This window comes from Scylla paramamosain, chromosome 29, assembly GCF_035594125.1.
Source record: "Scylla paramamosain isolate STU-SP2022 chromosome 29, ASM3559412v1, whole genome shotgun sequence".
Taxonomy (NCBI): Eukaryota; Metazoa; Arthropoda; class Malacostraca; order Decapoda; family Portunidae; genus Scylla; species Scylla paramamosain.
The window spans coordinates 12,926,880-12,944,379 of NC_087179.1; the positions used below are offsets into that span (position 1 = coordinate 12,926,880).

Consider the following 17,500-nt stretch of genomic DNA (forward strand, 5'->3'; position numbering starts at 1 on the left):
ACACACACACACACACACACACACACACACACACACACACACACACACACACACACACACACACACACACACACACACACACACACACACACACACACATATCAAATTCTTTCACTTCATGTTTCTCTCTCTGTCTCTCTCTCTCTCTCTCTCTCTCTCTCTCTCTCTCTCTCTCTCTCTCTCTCTCTCTCTCTCTCTCTCTCTCTCTCTTGGACTGTAATGTTGTTGTTATTATTATTATTATTATTATTATTATTATTATTATTATTATTATTATTATTATTATTATTATCATTATTATTATTATTATTATTATTATTATTATTATTATTATTATTATTATTATTATTATTATTATCATTATTATTATTATTGCAGCTAAAGGAGAGAAATAAAAGACAGTAAAATAAGAAAAAAATAAAATAAGGAAACCAGAAAAGTTGGAGACGCGACAACAAAAGATGCTTAACTGAGTGTGAAGAGGAGGTGGCTCAGAATGTTGTCTGCTAAGAGAGAAACACACACACACACACACACACACACACACACACACACACACACTTGGCCTTCACCAGATTCCCTCCCACATAAAGAGTAAACAAACAATACCGTCCACCTCGTAGCATGAATGGGGGTGATGAGTGGAAACAGATCGCCATCTTTTATACAGGGACTGCCACGTGGGGACCCGATGGCTCCTTGCAGCTTCCCTTATTCTCCCCTACGCTTTTCACTTCAGCCTCACATATTTGAGCTCTCTTTTTTTCACTTTTACGTCTTGTTTCCTTAGTCTATAAGGTGTATCAGGGGTAGGATGGTGCCTCATAATGAAGGTGCCTGAATAATGACTTTGAGTTTTGCAGTGGATGCCCTTCCTAACCTCGGACGTAACCAGGATTCGAACCCATGCGCCTCAGGACCCCGCGAATCTCATAGTACTTGCGGTCCCACATATTGTAATCAGTAATACTAACTAACACACACACTCAAGGGCTTCCCTCATTAGCACTACAGAGTCACTTGTTTCCTCGGGTCCTCCAACTCCATGCAATTCAATTCAACTCATTACAAGTATAAATGACAGCGAGGACGCGAGGTAAAGGCAGACTTCTGAGTGTGGCCTGACAAATACGTAATCTAATTTGCCTTTTGAGTGATCCATTCGTCACAACAAAAAGTTAATGGGAATGAAAACCTTTTTTTTTTTTTTCTCTCTCTCTTTTTTTAGGTTTCAGTTGCCTTTTTTTTAAACGAATTATTTTGTAAAGTTTACAGTGGGTCTTTTTTTCATCTTCCAATGGGCATCTTTCAGTCTTTCAGTGGGCCTTTTTATTATTATTGTTACTATTATTATTATTATTATTATTATTATTATTATTATTATTATTATTATTATTATTATCATCATTATTATTATTTTAGCTTCCAGTGGTCCTTTTTTTTCTTTCATTGGATACATTGTTAGTTTCAGTGGGTCTTCTCTCTCTCTCTCTCTCTCTCTCTCTCTCTCTCTCTCTCTCTCTCTCTCTCTCTCTCTCTCTCTCTCTCTCTCTCTCTCTCTCTCTCTCTCTCAAAGTGCCTTTTTATTCAGTGTTCAATGTCCCATTTTCTTTTTAAGCTTATCTGTTGCCCTTGACCAGACTCCCTCGTATACAAAGAATAATATACAATGCAACAGAACCCACCTCACGGTACGGATGGAAATGATCGATGGAGACAGCTGAGCATGTCTTGAGCATATCTTGTACAGGAGCTGCCACGTGTAGGTCTGATGGCTCCTCGCATCTTCCCACATTCTTATCCCTGCTATAAATCACGCAGGAAGGGTACTTGAGATGAGGCTAATACATACAGAGACAGGAAGAAAGCCCATAAGAAGAGCCTTTGTGCGGAGATAAGGTCGTAAATTCGTGACAAGCCCAGATGCTAATGAAAGGTAGAGGAATGAAGAAAGAGACAATCCGAGACTCAATAGCAAATTAAAACGATCACCACCAGATGTCCTCACAAAGTCCACGCAATAAGGGCGAGACTGAGTAAATAGACGTATTGAAGTTGAGAGGAGAGGGAGACGAAAGAGTATGTTAGCTAAATTCATGGCGTGTCTTAATCCTATCAAGAAAAGAAACATAGCTAGCAGTGAAGGTGAGAATGGAAGAAAAACCTGTATACTACTACTACTGCTACTACTACTGTTACTACTATTCCTACTACTACTACTACTACTACTTTTACTTTTTTTCCAACATGTTTAGTAAAGGGAAGAGAGGAAGGTACGTAGGGGACACAGGAGAAGAGAAATAGCTGACTGATGTGTGATAAAAGAAAGAGATCAGCAGAATATGGCAGGAGAAAAATGGATTTACACATGAAGGGAAGAAAGGAAGACGAAGCATACTGAAGAATAGATAGGACTGCAGAGAACGAGAGAGAGAGAGAGAGAGAGAGAGAGAGAGAGAGAGAGAGAGAGAGAGAGAGAGAGAGAGAGAGAGAGAGAGAGAGAGAGAGATCTGTGGGAAAGACCAGCGAGGATGGCTGAACTTATCTGAACACAAGGGAATAAGAAAATAAATAAATAAATAAAAAGAAAAGAAAACGAAGAGGAAAGAGAACACGAACAAGGCTGCCAAACATTCCGGACCCAGGACAGCAAGGAAATCAAATGCGAAAAAAAAGGATGTGAAGTTTGAAGCAGGAATACGGTAGTGATGGAGTTACGGCGCAGCAGGAATAAGATTAGGTGTCGTTTGGCTTGGAGTGATGGGTATACCTTAGCACAGTATTCTGCATCACTTCCACGCCACACCTCCACTACATTAAAAAAAGGCTCTAGTTAAGGTTACACGTTTTTAAGGATGTTTTGATGGTTCCAGTGACAGATTAACAAGGTTTCTACATTATGAACAGGAAAAACAGTCTTGAGAACCCGGCTGATCATCTCTGTAGCCTTTGTAAATAGTCGTGGTAAGAGAGCACAGTAACTGACACAGAGGAGCAGGAAGGGACGCAGAGAGAGAGAGAGAGAGAGAGAGAGAGAGAGAGAGAGAGAGAGAGAGTCATACAGTCCCCTCCCAAACACCAGAAGCAGATAAGGTGGTGGTGATGATGGTGGTGCTAGATTAAACGCGCTCTTATTACTCTCTCTCTCTCTCTCTCTCTCTCTCTCTCTCTCTCTCTCTCTCTCTCTCTCTCTCTCTCTCTCTCTCTCATGGCCTTCCTTCCTTCCCTTTCTCCCTCTCATTAGTCTTCATTCTTACTTCTTCCCGAGCACTTTATTCACCGTCTTTATTCCTCCTCCTCCTCCTCCTCCTCCTCCTCCTCCTCCTCCTCCTGCTCCTCCTGCTCCTCCTCCTTCTCCTTAAGTTATCCTTCCCTTCCTTCCTTTCCATCCTTCTTGTCTTCTGTTGTGGGCACTGTTTCTTCCTCCTCGGCCTTTAATCTCTCTCTCTCTCTCTCTCTCTCTCTCTCTCTCTCTCTCTCTCTCTCTCTCTCTCTCTCTCTCTCTCTCTCTCTCTCTCTCTCTCTCTCTCTTGACTCTATTACACTGATGTCCCGCGCTCGTGTCTGTCTATATACATGCACGAGATAATATCATTCTGTGTACATATTGCTGGCGTACCCTGCCCCCTTGATAACCTGCTGTGCCTCACTGTTCACTGACTAGCGCACGCACACACACACACACACACATACGGTTATTTGTTCTCCTCAACTTCTCCTTTGGTAATATATACTATAGGGCTCTTGTTGTTGTTGTTGTTGTTGTTGTTGTTTTCTTCCACTACTTCTCCTTGTTCTTGTTCTTGTTCTGTTTCTTCTTCTTCTTCTCCTCCTCCTCCTTCTCCTCCTCCTCCTCCTCTTATTGTTATTCGTCTTCGTTTTCTTTTTAATAAGACAGTCTGAAAGCAAAAACAAAATGATATACTGAAATGTCCTCACTGTGACAGCCGGCACTTGGGAATGTTTGTATCACAGGCGGGACGAAATACAGAAGTAGGCTGGGAGGAATTTCAAGACTGTACCCGTAGGAGGAGACGAAAGAGCTAGAATACTCTCGTTAACTCTTGCAATGGGAAGGTGGACGGAATAGGAATGAGGAAAACAAAAAATAGAAAATAGATGAATAGATAGTTACAAATCTACTTAACTTACTTGATATTGTACTTTATAACCCTTTTTTTTTTTATTTAACACTTTACCTGCTGATGAGACAATGACACCTGCTCACTCAACACCTCTAGTATTTGACAATGACCGTACGTAAATCAAACCGCAGATACTGAAATATTTGAATCTGTCGCTTCACTTCTTTCCCTCTCAGTGGTGCCTTTGAAAAGTGTGCCCAAAGGTTGCCATAGATCATCCTAAGACTCTCTGTGGGTAAAGCTGTCAAAATGTTAAGTTCTCCCTAATGGTGTCCTCTCTCTCTCTCTCTCTCTCTCTCTCTCTCTCTCTCTCTCTCTCTCTCTCTCTCTCTCTCTCTCTCTCTCTCTCTCTCTCTCTCTGCAGGTGTTGGGAACAAATGGTGTCTCGCTGGTAACGTTAATGTGGTGATGAAAAATAATAAGAAGAGAGAAAAAAAAGGTAGCCACTCAGAGGAAATCTTACAGAGCTGCAGCGAGGAAGGTGGCTGATTGGATTAATTAATTTCGCCGTCTGTCGTTCATTGTGTGTGTGTGTGTGTGTGTGTGTGTGTGTGTGTGTGTGTGTGTTATGGTGGGTGGGGGAGCTTGTTTTCTCTCTCTCTCTCTCTCTCTCTCTCTCTCTCTCTCTCTCTCTCTCTCTCTCTCTCTCTCTCTCTCTCTCTGTGGTACAGGTAGAGGCAAGGTCACGTGTCGGCGGGAACAAGTCTATCACGTCAAGTCTTTCAAGGAAGGAATGCGCGCGTCTCGGAAAATCATAATCAACTCATAGCCAACTCCTCAAAAATATTTACCACCGTGTGTGTGTGTGTGTGTGTGTGTGTGTGTGTGTGTGTGTGTGTGTGTGTGTGTGTGTGTGTGTGTTTTATTATTATTATTTTGTGCAGTGAGTGTTACGTAAATGGAAAGAGAAGACTGGTGGTGAAAAGTAATTACTGGCTTGGGTTGCCGAGAATTAGAAATAATAGAGAGAGAGAGAGAGAGAGAGAGAGAGAGAGAGAGAGAGAGAGAGAGAGAGAGAGAGAGAGAGAGAGAGAGAGAGAGAGAGAGTAATGCCAAGTAAATGTTTGATCTACCTGAATCCGAGGTAGGTGTTCATGTTATAGCCTTTTCTCTCTCTCTGTGTGTGTGTGTGTGTGTGTGTGTGTGTGTGTGTGTGTGTGTGTGTGTGTGTGTGTGTGTGTGTGTGTGTGTGTGTGTGTCTGAGTTCTGAAAAAGGACGGAAATTTCTTACATGGAAGGAAAAAAAATAGAAGATAAACCTTCATGATTTCTGTGTCATTATTATTATTATTATTATTATCATTATCATTACTATTATTATTATTAATATTATTATTATTATTATTATTATTATTATTATTATTATTATTATTATCATTATTATTATTATTATTATTATTATTATTATTATTATTATTATTACTGTTGTTGTTGCAGTTGTTGATTTTGTTGTTGTTGTTATTTTTGTTTTAACGTTCTTCTTCTTCTTCTTCTTCTTCTTCTTCTTCTTCTTCTTCTTCTTCTTCTTCTTCTTCTTCTTCTTCTTCTTTTTCCTTTTCTTTTTTCCTTTTTTCCTTTTCCATCTCTTTCTCCTTTTCCTTCTTCTTTTCTTTCTTAATTTTCTTCCTTTTTCTTTTTCTTTTCTCATCATCTTTTTATTCTTATTATTTTCGTCATCACCATCATCATCATCAGCATCATCAGCATCATCATCATCATCATCATCATCATCATTTGTGTTAATGGAAGCAGACCAAAAGATTTTCCTTTCTCTCCTCGTTTTCTTTTCTTCGTCAAGAAAATTTTGGCGCTAACTACGCCGTCCTTGGGTTCCTGCTCATATTTCCTTCCTCAAACTTCATCTGGTGGAAAGAGAAGAATATTTTTAGTATATTCATAAATCTGCGCAGTGCTTTAGTTAATTAGTTGGTTAATTAGTTGGTTAGTTCGCTGGTTATTGGCTGGTTAGTTAGTCAGTCACCCTGTCAGTTACTTAATCTGTCAATAAGTAAGTTAGACAGTTAGTTAGTTAGTCACCCAGTCAGCCAGTCAGCTAATCATTCAGTAAGTCAATTAGTCAGTTAACTAGTTAGTAAGGTAATTAGTCACTCAGGTAATTAGTCACTCACTCACTCACTCACTCACTCACTCACTCACTCACTCACTCCTCCACACAGTAAATTATTAAAAGACAACAACGATCAAACCTTCTTTTTCATCCACACTTCCTCCTTTCCTCCATCAAACCAGAACCAGATGTGAGAGGGAACCAAAACCTGCACGAAGAAGAAGTTCGAAATGGTAATGTTGATGGGGAACCTGGCTATCAGAGGACCATATTCTAAAAGGCTCTAGTTGAAGCTACACGTGTTTTTAGGAGTGTTTTTATGGTTCTAGTGACAGATTAACAAGACCTCTACATTATTAGCAGGAAAAACAGTCTTGAGAACCCGGGCAGTCATCTCTGTGGCCTTGGAAAACGGTCGTGGTGAGAGAGTAGAGTGTTTCCGAATATGCGCCAGGGAGAAGCGAGAGGAGTAAGGGGACGGAAGCTTGAGTCTGGATGAGGGAAGAGTGTGCTGGGCAAACTTAAATATTTGAGCACCAAGGGGGGCCGGGGTGCGAGTAGGCGTGAACTGGTGATAGTGGTAGTAGTTTCAGTATTGTTCGTGATATGATATGTGCTCCTTATGATCTTATGAGCGTATATACGAACGAAGGAATGGAGGGCAAGTTGAACAGACGAATGAAATAACGAACGAAAAAAATAATAAAAAAAGCGGGTTAGCAAATTGGTGAGCAAATGGAGGAACAGTTGAACAGACTAATGGAAAACTGAACGACCGGGCGAACGAAGGAATGAACGAACGAGCGAATGAGTGGACGAGTGAATGAACGAAGGAGTAACTGAACGGAAGAATGAAAGAAATAATGACCGGGCGAACAAAGGAATGAACAAACGAGCGAATGAGTGGACGAGTGAATGAATGAAGAAGTAATTGAACGGACGAATGAAAGAATGAATGACTGGGTGAATAAAAGAACGAATAAACGAGTGAACGGATGAATGAAAGAAAACCTGAATAGACTAATGCACAATTCATCCATCTCATTAACTCACTCTCTCACTCACTCACTCACTCACTCAGGCCAGGAAAGGACGTGTGATCTTGAATATTGGACGCAATTTCAGGCTCTGTCTTGAGGGCACAGGATTATCTCCTCCTCCTCCTCCTCCTCCTCCTCCTCTTTCTTTTCCTCTTCCTTTTTCTCCTCCTCTTCTCCATAAGTTGGTCGGATTCCTTTTAATAGTTACGCATAATAGACTACAAATTCCTCTCTCTCTCTCTCTCTCTCTCTCTCTCTCTCTCTCTCTCTCTCTCTCTCTCTCTCTCTCTCTCTCTCTCTCTCTCTCTCTCTCTCTCTCTCTCTCGTTATCGCTCCACATTTATCCTTGCTTCCTTCACTCTGCATCACCATTCATCTCTCCCTCTTACTCTCTTCTTTCTTTCATTTTCTTCCCCTTCACCTTCCCACCTCCCTCCTTCATCTCCCTTTCTCCGTCCCTGCCTCTCTCTCTCCCAGCTCTCTCCTTCTCCTTCCCTCCCTCCTTCCTCCTGTCCTCTCTCCTTCATCTTTTCCTTCCACATTCCTTTTATTTTTTCTTCTGATTCAACCTTCCTTCCTTCCTTTCTTCCTTCATTCCTTCTTTCCAGTTTTTCCTTCTTTCTTCCTTTTCTTCTTTATTTTCCTTCTTCATCCTTCCACTCTCCTTTAGCTCTCCCTCTCTCCTTCCTTCTTTTTCCATTGTTTTCTACTCTTTTCTTCTTTCCTCCCTTCCTTCCTTTTTTCCTCTAGGTCTTTTTACCGTTTCTCCTTCTCTAAATCTTCTTTATTTCTCATTATTCTCTCTCTCTCTCTCTCTCTCTCTCTCTCTCTCTCTCTCTCTCTCTCTCTCTCTCTCTCTCTCTCTCTCTCTCTCTCTCTCTCTCTCTCACTTCCTCTGAGTTTTCCTGTTTGTTATTTCCATCCTTCATCTTTTTACTCTTCCCTCCATTATTATTATTTCCCCCTCTATCCCTCCTTTATCCTTGGCTTCTTTTCATATTTCATCCTTATTTCCCTTCTTCCTCTTCTCCCCTTCTCTCTCTCTCTCTCTCTCTCTCTCTCTCTCTCTCTCTCTCTCTCTCTCTCTCTCTCTCTCTCTCTCTCTCTCTCTCTCATTCATATTTTTCCTCCTAACACACTTTCCTTTCTCTCCTCCTCCTCCTCCTCCTCCTCATCATCATCATCATCATCATCATCATCATCATCATCCTTTTTTTGCTTCCCTTTCTTCTTTTCCCATTCTCCTCTTGCCCTTCCTTCTCCCTTCTTCCTCCCCTCCCCTTTTTTTTTTACTTAATTTCCCTTCTGACCCTTCCCTCCCCTTCTTCCTTCACCCTTCATCCTCCTTTCATTTTTCCTCTCTTCTCTCGTAACTCTCCTTTCCTCTTCCCTCCTCCTTCTTCTGCCTTTCCTCTCTTCATCCTCCCAACACCAGTCTCTCTTTTTTCCTCTCTCTTTGTCCTTATCTTTTCCTTTTCCTTCCAAATTTGACGTTTCTTACCCATCCCACCTCCTCTCTCTCCCTCTCTCTTTCCCTCTCCCTCTCTCTATCTGACGGCGACCTCCCTCGAGTATTCGGTTCTAACAAAGGGCGTGAGTCAGAATTTCAGGCACATTTAAGATCCTCGGGGCTCAGGGAGTTTGCCAAGGGAGGGAGTGGCCGATTGAAAGAGGGAGAGGAGTGCAGGAGAGGAGAGAAGAGGAAACGAAAGGCAGGAAGGAAGGAAATATGGTTGGCAGTGTGTGAATGAGTGAGGGAGAGGAGAGAAGGAAGAGGGAATGATAGGAAAGAAGGAAGAAAGGAAGGAAGGAAGGAAGATAATAAATTGTGTATGAGAGAGAGAAGGATTTGAAGGACGGAGGGAAGGAGGGAAGGAAAGGAGGATGTAGGAGTGAAGTGCTGGATATGAAGTGAAGTAAAATGAAGGAAGGAAAGAAGGAAGAAGAGGTTGGAAGAAGGGAGCGAGTCAAGGAAAGAAAGTGAAGGAAAGAAGGAAAAAAAGGAAGAAGGAATGGAGTGCAGGAAGTGAACTAACGAGAAAGGAGTGAGAGAGAAGTGAAGAAAGGAAGGAAGGAAGGAAGGCAGAAAGGAGGAAGGAGTGAGGGAGTAAGGGAGTGGAGAGTAAGTAAAGGAGGGAGGGAGAGAAGGGAGAGATGTGGAGAGGTTTATGTGAAATGGAGGATTACTACTTAATTCTCTCTCTCTCTCTCTCTCTCTCTCTCTCTCTCTCTCTCTCTCTCTCTCTCTCTCTCTCTCTCTCTTCTCTCTTTCTCTCTCTCTCTCTCTCTCTTTCTTGTTATTTTCTTTCGTTTTTGGCCTGGTTTTCTTCTTTTGCTTCTTCGTTTTCTTTCTTTCTCTTGTTATTATATTATTATTATTATTATTATTATTATTATTATTATTATTATTATTATTATTATTATTATTACTATTACTAGCATCATCATCATTTTTGTTTTCTTACTCCTCCTCCTCCTCCTCCTCCTCCTTCTCTTTCTCACCATCATCATCATCATCATCACCTTCATTCCTCGTTTTTTTTTTTTTTTTTTTCTTTCTTCTTCCTCCATTGTTTAGCAAGCGGTCCACATTTCCCTCATTATTCTTCATTGTTAAGCATGTCCATTATTTACCTTTTGTCTTCATCTTCCACCACCACCACCACCACCACCACCACCACCACCATTGCTTAACAGACAGTAAATAACAGAGCTTATATTCTTGTTTTGTTTATCTTTCTAACTCCCCTCCATCACTTTTCAATAGACATAGAATACGTGTTTCTCTCTCTCTTTCTCTCTCTCTCTCTCTCTCTCTCTCTCTCTCTCTCTCTCTCTCTCTCTCTCTCTCTCTCTCTCTCTCTCTCTCCCAGTATACATAAACAACTAATTGATTTATTGTTTACGTGTAATGAGTCAAATTCAAAAACAAAACCTCATTAGACTAAAAATTTGCTTCATAATTAAGTTGGAAAGATTAGATTATCAAAAGAGAGAGAGAGAGAGAGAGAGAGAGAGAGAGAGAGAGAGAGAGAGAGAGAGAGAGAGAGAGAGAGAGTTATGGCCTTGTAGAGCAGTAATCCCACAAGGGCACGTAATATACAAAGTAAAGCCAGAGGGGATGAGGTGTCTGGCTTAACCCACTCGTGAAAGCCACTAGGAATGGGTGTTGTGATGTTGTGGTGCTGGAGCCTTGGAGCCTTGTCACCCGCCCCCCTTCCCGCACCCCCACTACTGCGACTCTTTATAACCGCTCACGCAAGACTTTTCCTCGTAATTTCAATTCGTTCTTTACGCTCTCTCTTGGGGGACTGGCAGCTTCAAGGGGCTTTTTTTATATTTTTTTATTTTCTCCCAGACTTTTTTGTTCTTCTTAGCCAGAGGTTCTTACATGTAATAAAGAAATATTGGACTTATTATTTATTCGTTCGTTGGTTCATTCCCTCATTGATTTGTTGGTTCGTTCGTTCGTTGGTTCGTTCGTTTGTTCATTCGTTCATTCGTTCATTCATTCATTCATTTGTTCATTCATTAATTTGATCGTTCATTCATCCATGCATTCGTTCATTAATCATTCTTTTGTTCGTTCATTCATGCGTTCGTTCATGCGTCCGTTCATCCATCCATCCATCCATCCATTTAGACCAACCACGGAATAATTCAGAATGATGATAACCACTACGACAATAACGATAACAATGACAACGATTATGACGACAGCAATAACGATGATAGTGATGATAATAATAATGACGATGATAATAACATAACAACAACAACAACAACAACAACAACAACAAAGGAAGCACGAGTCAACACGAAGCAGAAAACACACAAACAAACAAACTCACCAGCTCAATCACAGCAAGAACAACGCAGGAACAAGAACTTCAGGGGCAGACTAGACAAGACCAGCAGGGAGGGGGGGGGGGCACTTTTACAGCAGCAATAGCTAACGCAGGAGAGTCACGGATGAGACGAATCAACTTCCTCACGGCTTGTTGTATCATGTGAGGGACGAGCAGGCAGTGTGTTGAACAAGGAGAGGCGGGAAGTCTTTTACTGGAGGAGAAGGAGGAGGAGGAGGAGAAGGAAGCAGAGAAGTAAGAGGGAATGTCGAGAAAGCCTGGTGATGAAGAAAAAGAAGAGAGCAAATCAGAAACAAGGAGAGAAGGAAAGGAAAGGAGAGAAGGAAGAGAAGGAGGAGGCGGAGAAGTAAGAGGGAATGTTTAGAAAACCTGGTGATAAAGAAAAAGAAGAGAGAAAATTAAGAACAGGGAGAACAGGAGAAAAGGAGAGGAGAGAAGGAAGAGGAGAAGGAGGAACTGTAGAAAAGAATCTAGAGGAAGAGGAACAGAAATAATGGAGAGAAAAAAAAAGGAGAAAGGGAAAGGAAAGAAAGATTGTAGGAAAGAATATTCAAATTCAAATTCAAATTCATTGGAAGAACTCATATGAAAGAAGAAAGGAAAGAGAGAATCAAGAGGAAAAGAAAGAAGAAAGGAAAGGAGAAGAATTGCGAGAAAGAATCTAGGGAGAAAAGGAAGGAAAGAATCAAGAAGAGGAATGGAATAAATGAAGGGAAAGGAGGAAAGGCAAGGAAAGATGGATTGTGAGAGAGAGAGAGAGAGAGAGAGAGAGAGAGAGAGAGAGAGAGAGAGAGAGAGAGAGAGAGAGAGAGAGAGAGAGAGAGAGAGAGAGAGAGAGAGAGAGAGAGAGAGAGAGAGAGAGAGAGAGAGAGAGAGAGAGAGAGAGAGAGAGAGAGAGAGAGAGAGAGAGAGAGAGAGAGAGAGAGAGAGATGATGATGATGATGATGATGATGATGGAATAGAGAAGAAAGAAGAAAACCAAGAAAACAAAAACAAAAAAAATCGTAGCAGGAAAGGAAGAAGAGAAGGAAGGATAGGAACAAGAGGAGGCTCAGAATGAAAGAAGAAAGAGAAAGAGGAGAAGAAGAAGAATAAAAGGAGAAAAACACACACACACACACACACACACACACACACACACACACACACACACACACACACACACACACACACACACACACACACACACACATAATTAACCAGCTCAAAAGTCAGACATCTTCTAAGAGCGAGGAAATTTGGAAGATGAAGAAATAATTGAGGGAAATCAGAGAGGAGGGAACATGAAGTGAGAGGAGGGATCAGAGTGAAGGGGAGTGAGGGAGATTATAGAGGGGAAAAGTAAGGAAGGGTAAAGTAAGATTGGGGCTCATAGGGCGTGATGCTCAGGGGATAAGGGGATTTGCTAAGGTTCATAATGTAACTTCACCCTCCCTCCTCTTCCTCGTGTTATGATGTGGTGGGAAGTTTAAAGGTCATTGAGATAAAAAAAAAGATAAGGTGCATTTGATATTAAATGAAAAGTTGAAGGGATTTGTTTCAGTACGATGAAGACTGTAGAGAGAGAGAGAGAGAGAGAGAGAGAGAGAGAGAGAGAGAGAGAGAGAGAGAGAGAGAGAGAGAGAGAATGAGGTTATGATTATCTCCCCAAATCAGAAACAGCACAGTGATTTTAGTAGTAGTAGTAGTAGTAGTAATAGTAGTAGTAGTAGTAGTGGTGGTGGTAGTGGTGGTGGTGGGTAGTAATGGTGGTGACACTATTAAATAAGTGGTGAGTTTTAATGAAGACTTTCTGTGGGTGAAGATAATTAGCATAGTTTAAAAGGCAGGCAAAGTTTTTTCTCTCTCTTTTCCTCTCTTTCAGTCACTTTCACTAAAGAAGTAAGAGAGACAGAGAGAGAGAGAGAGAGAGAGAGAAAGTTGAAAAGTTTAATAATATTTCATAAGTTTCCCCAAGCAGCAAAATGTTGGCATTTGCGCACTCTCTCTCTCTCTCTCTCTCTCTCTCTCTCTCTCTCTCTCCTCTCTCTCTCTCTCTCGCTCTATAAGATATTGGGATTCGCGACAGTCGATGCTCCGCTATTTAAGTTGTCGGGTTTCATGACCTATAAATCTCCCCCGGGGCGTCTTCTTCTCTTCTCTGTTACGTACCTGGCGGGAGAGAAGCGCTCCCCTGCAACATAACCCCCTCTGGTTTATGTTCCGGGTGTTTTCTGTGAGTGGAGGTTTCTAGGGGTTGATAAGAAATTTGTACGTGGAATTTTGTTTTAGTGAGTTTCGCTTTGTTTCTGGGAAGGTTTTTGCTTCGTGTTGGTGATATTGTTTGTTTGGTGATTCGCTTTGTTGATGGAAATGTTTCGGCCTGATGGAAAGTTTTTGGTTTGGTGAAATTGTTTTGTGTTTGTGGAAATGGTTTGAGTTAGTGAAATTTTTCAGGTTTAGTGAAAAGTTTTATGTTAATGAAAAGTTTTTGAGTTAATGAAAAGTTTTTGGGTTAATGAAAAGTGTTTTGTGTTAATGAAAAGTGTTTTGTGTTAATGAAAAGTGTTTTGTATCAGTGAAAAATATTCGGATTACTGAAAAAATCTTGGGTTACTAATTATTTCTTAATCGGTAAAGTTTTTTTTTTTTCGGAGTTGGTCATTATTTGTTACTTTTGTCGAAATCTTCCTTGGAGTTACGTGAAAAAAAAAAAAACTGTGAAAGAATAACTGATCCTCGTGACAGTTTAGTGGACTGGTGAAGAAAATGTTTTGTTGATAAAAAAAAAAAGTTTGATCTTTGTATATAAAAAAAAAAGTATTGTGAAAAAAAAATATATATATACGATAAAACTGACACCGCATTGAAAATCTTTAAACCTTTGTTCGAAATTTTTGTACGAGAATTTTTTGAAAGGCAGAACATGTGTGAGCGAATTTCTTCCCTGATTTGGTGGGAGATAGAAAACGGAGTCTGAAGAAAACATGAAAATAGATGTCTTGCGTGATGTAAACTTGATTGCAACACATGGGAGCCTTAGAGAGAGAGAGAGAGCGAGAGAGAGAGAGAGAGAGAGAGAGAGAGAGAGAGAGAGAGAGAGAGAGAGAGAGAGAGAGAGAGAAAACAGCCCTTGCATTCGAGTATCTCAAGGACAAAGGCAGTAATAGGATTTAGTGAGTGATTAATTTTTACCTGCCGTTCCTTTTGTTACCTGCAATATGAGGCTGAGAATGAGGGAGAGAGGAGGAGGAAGAGGAGGAAAAGGGAGGAAGAACGGATGAGGATGGTGGTATAAAAGGAAAAAGAAGGAAAAACAAGCAGCAACAGACCTATTGGCCACTACAAGGTTGTCTAGACGGGGTAATGAGAAAAGGAGAAATAGGAGGAGGACGAGAAGTGGGAAGAGGGTTGATTACAGGAAGTGATAAGAGGAAGAACATCGGTATGAGGAAGAGGAGAAAAGGAGGATGAGGAGGAAGAAGCCATACCTTGTTTCAAGCAAGAGGAAGAGAAGCAATGTTAAATTACAAGAAGTGAACTGGAGATTGTGCTTCAGGGAGGAGGACGAAGAGAAGGAAGAAGAAAGAAAAAAAGAAGAAGAGAAGAAGAAGACGAGAAGGGAGGAGGAAGAGGAGGAGAAGAAGAGGAAGAACATCATATTACAAGAAAATAGAATATAGATCAGTGTTTCGAGGAAGGGAAGAAAGAGAAGGAGGAAGAGGAGGAGGAGTAAGAAGAAGGATGGGGAAAAGCGGAATTATTACGGATGAAAAGGGAGATTAAAAAAACCCTAATATGGAGAGCTTTGTGTGTGTGTGTGTGTGTGTGTGTGTGTGTCTGTGTGTGTGTGTCTATGTACCATACACACACCACACACACACACACACACACACACTTTACCATCATCATCAAAGCTATATAGACCTTTCCTTCTTCTCCATTTTCTCTTGTCCCAGCAGTGAAGGGGGAACTGAAGTATGACTGGTTGTTTGCCTAATATAGCCTTTGTGTGAGGTCGTGGAGCGTCGGCAGTGTAGTGGTGACAAGGGGTCAGGAGCTTGGAGACAAAACTTGACCAGTATCAGCGGGCGCCTGGACAGAAGGGGAACGTGAGATAGAGGATGGAAGGGTTAAGTCTTGGGTGCTGTGGAGAGAGAGAGAGAGAGAGAGAGAGAGAGAGGGAGAGAGAGAGAGGAGAGAGAGAGGAGAGAGAGAGAGAGAGAGAGAGAGAGAGAGAGAGAGAGAGAGAGAGACGGACAGATAGACAGACAGACGCATGTGCAGATACACAACTAGAAACAAACATACGGAAAGCGACAGGTAGACACGCAAAGAAAGTTACTATTCTAAAAGTTCATAAAATACTTATTTTTACTTCAGAGAGAGAGAGAGAGAGAGAGAGAGAGAGAGAGAGAGAGAGGAGAGAGAGAGAGAGAGAGGACGAGACGAGATGAGACGAGACCAGATCAAACCAGAGCATCCCTGACGACCCCATCAGACAGACAGAGACAGAAAAAGCCACACGGAAACAAAAAAAAAAAAGAGAGATATTAATTGCTGCATAATTAATCGAACTGTTTTCGCTCCTGAGAAGTGAAGGGCAGGCCGGTGAAATAGCCAGCTTGGTGGGTGGATAGTTGATTGGTGTCTTTCACAGGTAACAAAAAGAAAGGATTGGCGGAAGCTGTAATTAATTTCTCTTAAACGAGAGATACTGTTGCCACAGCGTACCCTGTAGCAGCGTAGAACTTACCTGCAGAGAGACTAATTAGAGTGTGTGTGTGTGTGTGTGTGTATGTATGATTCACCTACGGTCGTCTGTTGGTCACCCAGCCAGCCGTTCCCCTACGGAAAGAGCTCAGAATTCATAGTGACCGATCTTTGTGTAGGACTGAGACCACTGACACACCACACACCGGGGACAGCGAGGTCACAACTCCCTAGGGTTACATCCTGTACCCTACTTGCTGCTAGATGAACAGGGCCTACACATTAAGAGGCTCGCCCATTTGCCTCGCCGCGCCCGGGATTCGAACCCTGCCTTCTTGGTTGTGAGCCGAGCGTGCTAACAACTACACTACGCGGTGTGTGTGTGTGTGTGTGTGTGTGTGTGTGTGTGTAATTACACATGTTTACTTAGTCATATTTCACTGCTAAAATGGAGACTCGCTAATGAGGCTAATGAGAGAGAGGGAGAGGGGAGAGAGGACAAACAGACAGACAGACAGACAGATAGACAGATATTGAGAGAAATAATAAACCGTTTAGTATTATTATTAGTATATTATTATTATTATTATTATTATTATTATTATATTGAGAGAACCACACTCACACACAGATACAGATACAAATACACAGATACACACAGAAACACACACACACACACACACACACACACACACACACACACACACACACACACACACACACACACACACACACACACACACACCCCCACACACACACGCAGGAAAAAAGATAAGACAGACACCACCACCACCACCACCACTACTAAGAAAAAAAGCAAATAAAGGAAGCACAAGTTCCCTGCACTTGCTTCTCCTCCCTTACTTCCTTTAAGATTAAATTTACCTGGAGACCGCACTAATCGTATTTTACCGTTCCCTTCCTCAGGTGAAGAACGCACCGCCACCACCACCACCATCACCACCACCACCAGTAAGAGATGTCAACCAGAATAAAGCTTCCTCCTGAATACCCCACCCTCTCCTTCTCCGTCAGCGCCTTCAGGAGGGCTTAGTGGGTCTTGTTGGTGGCGCTGGTGATGCTCCCATGCCTCTGAGCTCCCACCTGTGTTGTGAAGGCTTCCGCTCACCTGCCTGCTAGTCGGCATCAGGTGCGTAAGGTGTGTGGACGTCTCTTCGTCAGTGTCTTCGTCAGTATACATCGTCAGCGCCTTCTTCAGTACCTTCTTCTGTGACTTCCTCCCTATCATCACCAGCGTTTTCTTCAGTACACCGTCAGCGCTTTTTTCAGTATCTCCTTCAGCACATTCTCCAGTACTCCTTCATCGCCTTCTTCAGTGGTTAATCCAGTGTCCTCCATTAGTGCTTCCCTTCAACAGCATCGTCACCGCCTCCTTCAGTAGAGCCATCAGTGTTCCATCCAGTATCCCCGTCAGTGTTTTCTATCAATACTCACGTCAGCGCCTCCTTCAGTACACCGTTAGCACCTCCTTCGATACCTCCTTCAGTGCCTCTTTCATCAGCCTCTCCGTAAGTGGTTTTCTCAGGCCACTCTCCGGCAGTACAATTACATCTTCACCGACGCCTCCCTCACCACCTTTGTCAGAGTCTACAGTACCTACGTCAGTACCGTCAACCGTGTACCTCCATCAGCGCCTTCGTCAGTTGCAGATCCCAGTCCTCGCC

General features: G+C 42.0%; 1 long non-coding RNA gene across 1 annotated transcript in view; it reads left to right on the forward strand.

Moving 5' to 3' along the window:
• The window catches only part of LOC135115344 (uncharacterized), a 20,981-nt gene extending 3,860 nt beyond the window's left edge, over positions 1 to 17,121 (forward strand). Inside the window, exon 2 of the long non-coding RNA XR_010275963.1 lies at positions 16,743 to 17,121. This is a non-coding gene — a long non-coding RNA (uncharacterized LOC135115344). The remainder of the gene's footprint in view (positions 1 to 16,742) is intronic.
• Positions 17,122 to 17,500: the final 379 nt, after the last annotated feature.